The following is a 13,747-nucleotide window of genomic DNA, read 5'->3' as shown; positions in this document are numbered from 1 at the left end:
ATCCCTAAATGGTAAAAGTTTGCCAGTATATTTTGTGGATAACACAGCAGGGTGGCGACAAAGTTAACAACTTTGATGTGGAATCCATGAAAACAACCCAAATTTCTGCCTGACACACCTCGTTTGATAAAGGGACGATGTATGGAGGCAGCTATATGGACGACTTTTGGAGGTAGCAATGGAGACAACGTGTGGAGGCTGCTATGGAGACAATTTAATTTGGATAGTGCCTGTATGTGGCAGTCCCAAACATTTTTCAAACCAGAGGAGCAGGTAGGTGGCCCTCCAGTAAAATGGGATAGATTGAGTGCCTGTATGTGGCAGTCCCAAAAATGTTTCAAACCAGAGGAGCAGGTAGGTGGCCCTCCAGTAAAATGGAATAGATTGAGTGCCTGTATGTGGCAGTCCCAAAAATTGTTCAAACCAGAGGAGCAGGTAGGTGGCCCTGCAGTAAAATGGAATAGATTGAGTGCCTGTATGTGGCAGTCCCAAAAATTGTTCAAACCAGAGGAGCAGGTAGGTGGCCCTGCAGTAAAATGGAATAGATTGAGTGCCTGTATGTGGCAGTCCCAAAAATGTTTCAAACCAGAGGAGCAGGTAGGTGGCCCTCCAGTAAAATGGAATAGATTGAGTGCCTGTATGTGGCAGTCCCAAAAATTGTTCAAACCAGAGGAGCAGGTAGGTGGCCCTCCAGTAAAATGGAATAGATTGAGTGCCTGTATGTGGCAGTCCCAAAAATTGTTCAAACCAGAGGAGCAGGTAGGTGGCCCTGCAGTAAAATGGAATAGATTGAGTGCCTGTATGTGGCAGTCCCAAAAATTGTTCAAACCAGAGGAGCAGGTAGGTGGCCCTGCAGTAAAATGGAATAGATTGAGTGCCTGTATGTGGCAGTCCCAAAAATGTTTCAAACCAGAGGAGCAGGTAGGTGGCCCTGCAGTAAAATGGAATAGATTGAGTGCCTGTATGTGGCAGTCCCAAAAATTGTTCAAACCAGAGGAGCAGGTAGGTGGCCCTGCAGTAAAATGGAATAGATTGAGTGCCTGTATGTGGCAGTCCCAAAAATGTTTCAAACCAGAGGAGCAGGTAGGTGGCCCTCCAGTAAAATGGAATAGATTGAGTGCCTGTATGTGGCAGTCCCAAAAATTGTTCAAACCAGAGGAGCAGGTAGGTGGCCCTGCAGTAAAATGGAATAGATTGAGTGCCTGTATGTGGCACTCACAAAAATTGTTTCAAACAGAGGACCGGGTAGGTGGCCCTCCAGAAAAATTAAATGCATGAAGTACTATAGCAAGAGCCAGTGGGCCCTGTCAAAAAATAGCCAGTTTCCTCTGCTTTACTGTACAAAGAGGAGGAGAAGGAGGAAAATGAGGAGGAGGAGGAGGAGTGGATCAATTATTCAGGTTGAGCTTCCTTCACCTGGTGGAGATTGGAAATTCTGAGAAATCCAGCCTTTATTCATTTTAATAAGCGTCAGCCTGTCAGCGCTGTCAGTCGACAGGCGTGTACGCTTATCGGTGATGATGCCACCAGCTGCACTGAAAACCCGCTTGGACAAGACGCTAGCGGCAGGGCAGGCAAGAACCTCCAAGGCGTACAGCGCCAGTTCGTGCCACATGTCCAGCTTTGAAACCCAGTAGTTGTAGGGAGCTGTGTGATCATTTAGGACGATGGTATGGTCAGCTACGTACTCCCTCACCATCTTTCTGTAAAGATCAGCCCTACTCTGCCGAGACTGGGGACAGGTGACAGTGTCTTGCTGGGGTGACATAAAGCTGGCAAAAGCCTTGTAAAGCGTACCCTTGCCAGTGCTGGACAAGCTGCCTGCTCGCCTACTCTCCCTCGCTACTTGTCCCGCAGAACTACGCACTCTGCCGCTAGCGCTGTCAGAAGGGAAATACTGTTTCAGCTTGTGCACCAGGGCCTGCTGGTATTCATGCATTCTCACACTCCTTTCCTCTCCAGGGATGAGAGTGGGAAGATTTTGCTTGTACCGTGGGTCCAGGAGAGTGAACACCCAGTAATCGGTGCTGGAATAAATTCTTTGAACGCGAGGGTCACGGGATAGGCAGCCTAGCATGAAATCTGCCATATGCGCCAGAGTACCAACGCGTAAGAATTCACTCCCCTCACTGGCCTGACTGTCCATTTCCTCCTCCTCCAACTCCTCCAACTCCTCTTCTTCTGCCCATACACGCTGAACAGTGAAGGACTCAACAATGGTCCCCTCTTGTGTCTCGCCAACATTCTCCTCCTCTTCCTCCTCATCCTCCTCCACCTCCACCTCCTCCGATATGCGCTGAGAAACAGACCTCAGGGTGCTTTGGCTATCAACAAGGGAATATTCTTCCCCCGTCTCTTGTGACGAGCGCAAAGCTTCCGACTTCATGCTGACCAGAGAGTTTTTCAACAGGCCAAGCAGCGGGATGGTGAGGCTGATGATGGCGGCATCGCCACTGACCATCTGTGTTGACCCCTCAAAGTTACTCAGCACCTGACAGATATCAGACATCCACGTCCACTCCTCATTGTAGACTTGAGGAAGCTGACTGACCTGACTACCAGTTCTGGTGGAAGTTGACATCTGGCAGTCTACAATCGCTCTGCGCTGCTGGTAAACTCTGGATAACATGGTCAGTGTTGAATTCCACCTCGTGGGCACGTCGCACAACAGTCGGTGAGCGGGCAGTTGGAGGCGGCGCTGCGCTGCCCTGAGAGTGGCAGCATCTGGGCTGGACTTCCTGAAATGCGCACAGATGCGGCGCACCTTCGTGAGCAAATCAGACAGATTGGGGTATGTCTTGAGGAAACGCTGCACTATCAGATTTAACACATGGGCCAGGCATGGCACATGTGTCAGTCTGCCGAGTTGCAGAGCCGCCACCAGGTTACGGCCGTTGTCACACACAACCATTCCCGGCTTGAGGTTCAGCGGTGCCAGCCACAGATCAGTCTGCGCCGTGATGCCCTGTAATAGCTCTTGGGCGGTGTGCCTTTTGTCGCCTAGGCTCAGCAGTTTGAGCACCGCCTGCTGTCGCTTAGCGACGGCACTGCTGCTGTGCCTAGAGCTACCGACTGATGGCGCCGTGCCCACGGATGGTAGTTCGGAGGAGGAGGTGGAGGAGGGGTGGGAGGAGGAGGAGGCATAGTAGGCCTGAAACACCTGGACCGAGGTAGGCCCCGCAATCCTCGGCGTCGGCAGTATATGAGCAGCCCCAGGGTCAGACTCGGTCCCAGCCTCCACCAAGTTAACCCAATGTGCCGTCAGCGATATATAGTGGCCCTGCCCGGCAGCACTCGTCCACGTGTCCGTGGTCAGGTGGACCTTGTCAGAAACGGCGTTGGTCAGGGCACGGATGATGTTGTCTGACACGTGCTGGTGCAGGGCTGGGACGGCACATCGGGAAAAGTAGTGGCGGCTGGGGACCGAATACCGAGGGGCGGCCGCCGCCATGAGGTTGCGAAAGGCCTCGGTCTCTACTAGCCTATAGGGCAGCATCTCCAGGCTAAGCAATCTGGAGATGTGCACATTAAGGGCTTGGGCGTGCGGGTGGGTTGCACTATATTTGCGTTTCCGCTCCAGCGTCTGGGGTATGGAGAGCTGAACGCTGGTGGATGCTGTGGAGGATCGTGGAGGCGACGATGGGGTTTTTGTGCCAGGGTCCTGGGCAGGGGGCTGACTAGCAGCTGACACAGGGGAAGGAGCAGTGGTGTGCACGGCCGGAGGTGAACGGGCTTGTTGCCACTGAGTGGGGTGCTTAGCATTCATATGCCTGCGCATACTGGTGGTAGTTAAGCTAGTAGTGGTGGAACCCCTGCTGAGCCTGGTTTGGCAAATGTTGCACACCACAGTCCGTCGGTCATCCGGTGTTTCCTTAAAGAACCTCCACACTTCTGAAGATCTAGCCCTCGCCGCAAGAGCCCTCACCACGGGAGCTTCACTAGTTGACAGTGGCGCTGATGCACCAGCTCTGGCCCTGCCTCTCCGTCTGGCCCCACCACTGCCTCTTCCAACCTGTTCAGGTCGAGGACTCTCCTCCGTCTCAGAAGCACTGTGTTCACCCGGCCTCTCAACCCAGCTTGGGTCTGTCACCTCATCATCCTCCGATCCCTCAGTCTGCTCCCCCCTCGGACTTCCTGCCCTGACAACAACTTCCCCACTGTCTGACAACCGTGTCTCCTCATCGTCGGACACCTCTTTACACACTTCCACTACGTCAAGAAGGTCATCATCACCCACAGACTGTGACTGGTGGAAAACCTGGGCATCGGAAAATTGCTCAGCAGCAACCGGACAAGTGGTTTGTGACTGTGGGAAGGGTCCAGAAAACAGTTCCTCAGAGTATGCCGGTTCAAATGCCAAATTTTCCTGGGAGGGGGCAGACTGGGGGGGAGGAGGCTGAGGTGCAGGAGCTGGAGGAGTGGCGATTTCGGTGACATGGGTGGACTGCGTGGAAGACTGACTGGTGGTGGACAAATTGCTCGAAGCATTGTCAGCAATCCACGACATCACCTGTTCGCACTGTTCTGGCCTCAACAGTGCTCTACCACGAGTCCCAGTAACTTCAGACATGAACCTAGGGAGTGTAGCTCTGCGGCGTTCCCCTGCTCCCTCATCAGCAGGTGGTGTCTCACCCCGCCCAGGACCACGGCCTCTGACCCCTGCAGTAGTTGGACGCCCACGTCCCCGCCCTCGTCCTCTACCCCTAGCCCTCGGGTTAAACATTTTTAAAATGAGAGTTATAACTTTATTTTTTTTTTTACTTTTTTTTGTTTTTTTTTGTGTTTTTTTTTTTTTTTTTTTTGTGTTTTTTGTTTTTTTTTGAGTTTTTAAAACCAAACAATGCTATCCTATTGCTATGGCTATTTTCTAGCCAAGTATCAAAGGAAGCACAGTACTATGCCAGATGAGATGACACTGAGTTATTGCCTAATAGAAATCCAACCCCTACTGAATTTTGCCACTTCGGCCTTTGCTATGGATATGTGCGCCACTAAGCGCAGAACACAGCGGTCGCAAGTCCCACTACAAATTGCTCAGAATTGGCAAGTACATGCACTGCAGAAACTACAGCCACCAGCAGATCAACCAGAAATCAAATATATAGAACGCTACTGTAGGCTTCAAGATCAAGAAGCTGTTTGTATTCTCCTATGGCTATTTTCTAGCCAAGTATCAAAGGAAGCACAGTACTATGCCGGATGAGATGACACTGAGTTATTGCCTAATAGAAATCCAACCCCTACTGAATTTTGCCACTTCGGCCTTTGCTATGGATATGTGCGCCACTAAGCGCAGAACACAGCGGTCGCAAGTCCCACTACAAATTGCTCAGAATTGGCAAGTACATGCACTGCAGAAACTACAGCCACCAGCAGATCAACCAGAAATCAAATATATAGAACGCTACTGTAGGCTTCAAGAAGCTGTTTGTATTCTCCTATGGCTATTTTCTAGCCAAGTATCAAAGGAAGCACAGTACTATGCCAGATGAGATGACACTGAGTTATTGCCTAATAGAAATCCAACCCCTACTGAATTTTGCCACTTCGGCCTTTGCTATGGATATGTGCGCCACTAAGCGCAGAACACAGCGGTCGCAAGTCTCACTACAAATTGCTCAGAATTGGCAAGTACATGCACTGCAGAAACTACAGCCACCAGCAGATCAACCAGAAATCAAATATATAGAACGCTACTGTAGGCTTCAAGAAGCTGTTTGTATTCTCCTATGGCTATTTTCTAGCCAAGTATCAAAGGAAGCACAGTACTATGCCAGATGAGATGACACTGAGTTATTGCCTAATAGAAATCCAACCCCTACTGAATTTTGCCACTTCAGCCTTTGCTATGGATATGTGCGCCACTAAGCGCAGAACACAGCAATCGCAAGTCTCACTACAAATTGCTCAGAATTGGCAAGTACATGCACTGCAGAAACTACAGCCACCAGCAGATCAACCAGAAATCAAATATATAGAACGCTACTGTAGGCTTCAAGAAGCTGTTTGTATTCTCCTATGGCTATTTTCTAGCCAAGTATCAAAGGAAGCACAGTACTATGCCAGATGAGATGACACTGAGTTATTGCCTAATAGAAATCCAACCCCTACTTAATTTTGCCACTTCAGCCTTTGCTATGGATATGTGCGCCACTAAGCGCAGAACACAGCGGTCGCAAGTCTCACTACAAATTGCTCAGAATTGGCAAGTACATGCACTGCAGAAACTACAGCCACCAGCAGATCAACCAGAAATCAAATATATAGAACGCTACTGTAGGCTTCAAGAAGCTGTTTGTATTCTCCTATGGCTATTTTCTAGCCAAGTATCAAAGGAAGCACAGTACTATGCCAGATGAGATGACACTGAGTTATTGCCTAATAGAAATCCAACCCCTACTGAATTTTGCCACTTCAGCCTTTGCTATGGATATGTGCGCCACTAAGCGCAGAACACAGCGGTCGCAAGTCTCACTACAAATTGCTCAGAATTGGCAAGTACATGCACTGCAGAAACTACAGCCACCAGCAGATCAACCAGAAATCAAATATATAGAACGCTACTGTAGGCTTCAAGAAGCTGTTTGTATTCTCCTATGGCTATTTTCTAGCCAAGTATCAAAGGAAGCACACTACTATGCCAGATGAGATGACACTGAGTTATTGCCTAATAGAAATCCAACCCCTACTGAATTTTCCCACTTCGGTCTTTGCTATGGATATGTGTGCCACTAAGAGCTAAACACAACGGTAGCAAGTCCCCCTGCTAATTCCTCACAAAATGGTAAAAGATGCAAATTAAAATAAAAAAAGTAGAACGTTATTGTAGCCCTAAGAAGGGCTGTTGGGTTCTTTGAGAATCACTCCTGCCTAACAGTAAGCTAATAGAACACCCTAACGCTTTCCCTGAGCAGCAGCAGCTCTCTCCCTAGCGGCATCCAGAGACAGAATGATCCGAGCAGCGCGGCCAGCGGCTAGTCTATCCCAGGGTCACCTGATCTGGCCAGCCAACCACTGCTATCGACGTGTAAGGGTACCACGTCATGCTGGGTGGAGTGCAGAGTCTCCTGGCTTGTGATTGGCTCTGTTTCTGGCCGCCAAAAAGCAAAACGGCGGGAGCTGCCATTTTCTCGAGCGGGCGAAGTATTCGTCCGAGTAACGAGCAGTTTCGAGTACCCTAATGCTCGACCGAGCATCAAGCTCGGACGAGCATGTTCGCTCATCTCTAATCATATTACATGTTTTTAAGCATAACAAGGAAAATAAATATAGCATGTTCGCCATAAGAGTGCAGAAAATGCCCATCTGTAGTCGCATATACGTCCCCACAAAGTCAGTGTGTAAAGGGCCTAAAACAGTGGACTACCTACCTTTCAGATTATGCAGAATCCCAAAGACCAAGCAGAAGACCAATTTGGAGGTGAACGACTAATCACTTGACACTATGGTCTATTTCCCACAAGTAGTAAGGATTATTAGATCTTATTGTTGATACCGCCTATATGTGGGGAGTTTATGGATGATCCTGATCATCACCTCTGATAGACCCATGATACCCAATTCAGCATAGGGTTCCATGGCCAGGAAAGGGCAGATTTCGAAATGTCTTTGAGGAGCATGTGGCATGGAGAGGTTGGAGTCATACTGCCTACTGTCAAATGCTGCCTAATGGAAATGCCACAATTGGGAATGGAGGTGTCAAGTTTAGGACTGTTAGTAGATGGCAAAAAAATTTGTTTTAACTTAACCTTTAGTTAGAATGACCTGTTGAGCCTGAGCGAAAAAAACACAAGACAGCACATCATAGTCATCAGAAATAACTTTGCTGATAGTATGGTTGCTATCCTATGGCTAGTGGATAGCGACCATACTATCAGAAATGTCATTTCAAGTGACCGACACCAAGTACACCTGTAGGGTGAGATGTCACTACCACACGAGTCATTATCTTATTACTTTCAATCGTTGCAATCCTTTCTTTTGGTGACCCGCTGAAGAATCCGGCCTAAGGAAGTACTGCCTTTGTAAGGGCAGGAGTCAACATTTTGGGTATATTAGGGACAGTGACCCATACATAGAACTATAAATGGAGCTGCCATCAACTGAGCACCTGATATCCTGTGAGTAACTTCTTTGACTACCCAGCTTGATGCATACTGAACCGTCAGTAGTGGTAAGACACCTTGTTTCCTTATCTCATATGACTTATATGGTGACACTCCTGCTGGTCAGTGGAATGTTTTAGTCTTTTTTTGGCAATGACATGCCCAACACTCGGGTAACTGAAATTCTTCATGCATATCTAATAAATATTGTGATTTTTAATATGATACATCATATAAGAGCTCTCATATCCTGTGATGCTGCTTTGTTTATTGTAGAGTGAGAGCATTTGGGTCAGTGGTGGACCCTCTGGCTAAACACGCTGTGTGGTACTTCTGTTTTTGCTGTTTACATTTCCTAAAACATGAAGGTTGTGATGAGGTGTTACAGGATTATAGAGAGCAAAAATAGTAACTTAAAGGACATCTACCACCAGAATAAAGGTTTGTAAACCAAGCACACTGGCATATGGGCATGTTCCCCCTCTGGCAGGATCTTTTCTTCTTGTTTTAGCTTCTAAAGCCCTGGTTTTTCTATTTTGAATGTTTTTCTATTTTGAATGTCAACAGTTTAACCCTGAAAGAGGTATGGTGCCACCTCACAACCACTAAAATAGACAAATCACTGGGCCCCAGATACTGCATTAACTATTTACGATGATAGACAAACCATTATTTTTAATATTTGTAGATTACTTAAGGACTGGTTCTGTTCCACAGAACTGGCACATAGAAAATGTGGTGCCGATATACAAAAAAGGATCAAAAAGAAATCCTGGAAACTAGAGACCTGTGAGTCTTACTTCTGTTATGGGGAAAATATTTGAGGGGTTTGTTAAAGATGCTATCCTGGAGTACCTCACTGTACATAATCTTATAACCCAGCATCAGCAGGGATCAGTCCTGTCAGACTAATCTGATTGGTTTCTATGAGGGGGTAAGTTCCAGACTGGACCTGGGGCAGTCTGTGGACGTTGTATATCTGGACTTTTCCAAGGCATTTGATACAGTGCTGCATAAAAGTTTGGTACATAAAATGAGACTGCTGGGTCTAGGGGAAAATCTGTGTATTTGGGTAAGTAACTGGCTTAGTGATAGAAAACAGAGGGTCATTAATGTAAATTCTCACATTGGGTTGACGTAACCAGTGCAGTGCCACAGGAGTGAGTATTGGGTTCTTATCTTTTTAACCCCTTCCCGACATTTGAAATAATAGTACTGCATCGCGGGAGGTGCGTTCCCGCAAAATGCAGTACTATTACGTCAAGCTTCTGGCGCCAGCTCCTGAACGGAGCCGGCGCCAGAAGCTGCGGGTGTCGGCTATATGTTATAGCTGACACCCGCCTCTAACACCCGCGATCGGAGATTTCTCCGATCGCGGGTGTTAACCCCTAACACGCCGCGGTCGCGCTGACCGCGGCGTGTTAGAGGCATTTAAAGTTAATTGAAGTGGAATCGGACCCCCCCGCGGCACTTACCGGGGGGGTCCGCTGCTCCGATCGCAGCCCCGGGACTGCCGGTGCCCGGGGCTGCGAGATCTTCCTCCGGAAGCCGGGTCCCTGCCTCCTGGCAGGACCCGGCTGTAAGACACTGGGCATGCGCAGCATGCTCAGTGTCTTACATTACACAGTGCAATACATCTGTATTGCACTGTGTAACCTGTAAAAAAGCTTGAACAAGTGATCAGAAGATCACTTGTTCAAGCTAAGATGTCAGTAAATGTAAAAACAGTAAAAATAAATAAATAAAGGTTTTTTACAATAAAAATAAATAATAAAAGAAAGTGAAAGTCCCCCCAAACACCACATTTCCCTTTACACAAGTAATAAAGTATAAAAAACACTAAATCACGAAAAAACCCCACTTATTTGGTATCGCCGCGTCCGTAACAATCTGTACAATAAATCCTAATCATAATTGGACCCGCTCGGTGAACGTGGTAAAAAAAAACCCCAAAAACTTGCCAAAAATTAAAACTTTTTATCAAATTGCTTTACAAAAAATATTCTAAAAAGTGATCCGAAAAAGTTACAAGCACCTAAATGATACCAATAAAAAGAGCAACTTGTCATGCAAAAAATAAGCTTACAATCAGCTCCGTAAACCAAAAAATACTATAATTATGCCACTATAAAAATGGCAATACTAAAACAAATGCAATTTTTTCTATTCTAGTTTTCCTTCAATAAAATTGGACAAATAAAAATAAAACTATATAAATGAGGTATCAACGTAATCGTAGTGATCCGTAGAATAAAGATAATATATTATTGTTATGCTACAGTGAACACCCCCCCCCAAAAAATGCTAAAAATCCAAAACAAGAATTGATGATTTTATTTTCCTCCACACGTAAAAAGTTAATAAAATTGCTTCAATAAGCTAAAAACCCACTAAAATTAAGTTTTTTTTACAGTGCATCTCGTCTCGCAAAAAATAAACCCTTATTTGTCTAAATTGCTTAAAAAATAAATAAAGATTGTATAGCCTATTCCCAACTAGCGTTGTTATAGAACGGTGCGGTGGGTAGTGACTTTCCAACACCGGTCAGGGTAAGACGGCGGCTGTTCACTGATCGGGGTAAGACGGCGGCTGTTCCTGACGGCCATCCATCCTGCCCCATGGACCAGAAGGGTTACGTCCCCCCCACACACCCCCAGTTTATTATCGCTGCTATTGGCTCATCAATTCAGACGAGCCAATAGCAGCGAATTTACTTATGACGTCAGTAATACCGGTCACCATGTCTGTAGACACGGTGATCGGGGCAGGGTGGCGGCTGTTCCTGACAGCCACCAATTGTGCCTTGCAGTCCAGAGGGGTTTTGTTTCCCCCCTCTGTCCATGTTTGCCGCTATTGGCTGGTTGATTTGGTCCAGCCAAAAGCAGCAATATTCGTCACAATGGGCATCGCTAGGGTGAATAAGAGCAACACTTGGCGATAATTTCCCTACTAAAACGAAGATATGGTACAAAAGCGCTGGCCGTGCACATTGTACAGATGATGCTGTACAACTCTTACGGGCTTTTCCAATGTGCATGTCCTGCCGTATCATTTCTCCGTTTTCAAGAGGAAGATATTAGGAAACTAATATTGGGACAAGAAGGACGGGGCCCCAGTACCTCTGGTTTAGATGTTCCTGTGTTTTGCCAGGACAGCATTTTCCCGGTGAATTCTGCTGCTTCTAAAGGTAGGACTCAATAAAGAGTCTGTTCCAAAAGAGGAGTTAGGATGGACACTACATACTACTAAGATACCTGCGACACCTCCAGAGTGACAAAAGTTTAGTTGGTCCCCTGGTATATTCTACCTCCTTATACACTAGACATTCACAATTCACGCCCAACCTGTTGTGAATTAATTTCGGTAAAATGAATAATTGTAACAACTGTTATGTCCCGTTGCTCCCTATACCCCTCCATTATTTCATAAGGGGCGCCACATAACGGGCACTGAACTTTCCAGAAATAATTGCAATTTCCATCTTGGACTCCATTGCACATCATATTTGGAAACCACCTATATGTTCAAAATGCTCATTTCACGACGTGTATTACCCTACACCACATATTACACCTTGCTAAATTCCCCAAGGGGTGTACATTCAACAATTAGGGTCACTTTTCGGGTTTTCCTCTGTTTTGGTACCACTACGGCTCTCCAAATGTATCCTGACACGTGAAGGTTTTCTTACAAATTTGGCCTCTAAAAGACAAACATCCCTCTTTTCCTCTACTGTGCGCCCATAAAGCATTTTATATGCACATGTGGGGGACTTCTACACTCGGGAGAAATAGTTTTACACCTTTTTTGGGGTTATTTAATATATTATCCCTTGTGGCTTACATAAATTAGGGGTAAAGTGACATTTATAGGAAAATTTTCACCTTTTTAATGATTCGGGCCTAATTGGATCATTCACCTGTAGGGGCAAATACGTATATTACACATTGCTAAATTCTCTAAGGGGTGTGCATTCAAAGATTAGGGTCACTTTTCGGATTCTTATCTGTTTTATACCACTAGGGTTCTCCAAATGCATGTCAAACATTTCTGTCAAATTTGGCTTCTAAAAGGCAAACATTCCCCTTTCCTTTTACTGTGAGCCCATACAACATTTTATATACACATGTGGGGTACTTCTACACTTGAGAGAAATAGGTTTACACATTTTGGGGGGTTATTACATTTTTTTATCCCTTGTGGCTATATAAAATTAGGAGTAAAATGACCTTTATAAGAAAATGTTCACCTTTTATCTATTTAAGTCCTAATTAAATCAAACACCTTTACAGACAAATACACATATTACACCTTGCTAAATTCTCTAAGGGGTGTGCTTTCCAAAATGGTGATACTTGTTGGGGTTCCGCTCTGTTTTGGTACCACTACGGCTCTCTAAATGCATCCTGACATATGTAAAGGATGTCTGTCAAATTTGGCTTCTAAAAGGCCAACGCCCCTCTTTCCCTTCTGAGCTTCACTGCGTACCCATGCAACATTTTATTTGCATATGTGGGGCAATTTTTTACTCGGGAGAAATGCTAGTACACATTTTTTGGGGTTGTTTCATATTTAATGCCTTATGGGATACAAAAATTAGCCGAAAAAGTGACTTTTTTGGGAAAATGTTCACCTTTTTCCTTTTAGGGACCTAATTGAAGCAAACACCTGTAGGGGAAAATACACATATTACACCTTGCTGAATTCTCCAAAGGGTGCACTTTCCAAAATGGTGACACTTGTTGGGGTTCCCCTCTGTTTTGGTACCACTAGGGCTCTCCAAATGCATCCTGACACATGTAAAGGATGATTGTCAAATCTGGCTTCTAAAAGGCCAAAGCCCCTCATTCCCTTCTGAGACCTACTGTGCACCCATACAACACTATATATGCAAAAGTGGTGCAGTTCTGTGCTTAGGAGAAATAGTTTTACACATTTATGGGGTTGTTTCATCTTTTATCCCTTGTGGCTTAAAAAAATTTGGGGTAAAAGTGACTTTTTTGAGAACATTTTCACCTTTTTTCCCTTTTGGGGCCTAATTGAATCAAACACCTGTTGGGGAAAATACACAAATTACACGTTGCTAAACTCTCCAAGGGGTGTACTTTCCAAAATGGTGTCTCATGTTGGGGCTTTCCTCTGTTTTGGTACCATTATGGCTCTCCAAATGCATCCTGACACACGAAAACTTTTTCAGCCATATTTGCCCTGCAAAAACGAAACAACGCTCTTTCCATTCCAAGTGCCCCCCTGTGCCCGTACAGCAGGGTACAGTGACAAAATGGGTATTGGCATGCTCAGGAGGAATTGCCCTAAACATTGTAAAATGCATTTTCCTTTTTAACCCATTGTGAAGGTGCAAATTTTAGTGTTCAATGAATCTATATTAAGATAAAATTACATTTCTCTAATTTCACTTTCATTTATCTTTCACGCTCATGAAACGCTCAAAGGGTTAACAAAATTCCCAAAGGTTGTTTTGAATATTTTGAGGAGTGTAGTTTCTAAAATGGTGTCATTTGTGGGGGTTTTCTGTCATGTGGGCCTTATAAAGTCACTTCTAACTAAATTGACCCTTCAGAAGTAGGTTTTGATGATTTTCGTGGAAATCTGAAAAATTGCACCTAAAGTTATAAGCCTCC

The 13,747-nt window shown here is 45.6% G+C and overlaps 1 long non-coding RNA gene across 1 annotated transcript in view; it reads right to left on the bottom strand.

Moving 5' to 3' along the window:
* Nucleotides 1-13,747, bottom strand: part of LOC140126458 (uncharacterized) — a 130,206-nt gene that overhangs the window by 40,974 nt on the left and 75,485 nt on the right. The gene's annotated exons all lie outside the window — the stretch shown is intronic.

This window comes from Engystomops pustulosus, chromosome 4, assembly GCF_040894005.1.
Source record: "Engystomops pustulosus chromosome 4, aEngPut4.maternal, whole genome shotgun sequence".
In the NCBI taxonomy this organism is placed as follows: domain Eukaryota; kingdom Metazoa; phylum Chordata; class Amphibia; order Anura; family Leptodactylidae; genus Engystomops; species Engystomops pustulosus.
Note: the sequence above shows the minus strand (reverse complement) of the source record. Positions and strands in the feature narration are given on the sequence as shown.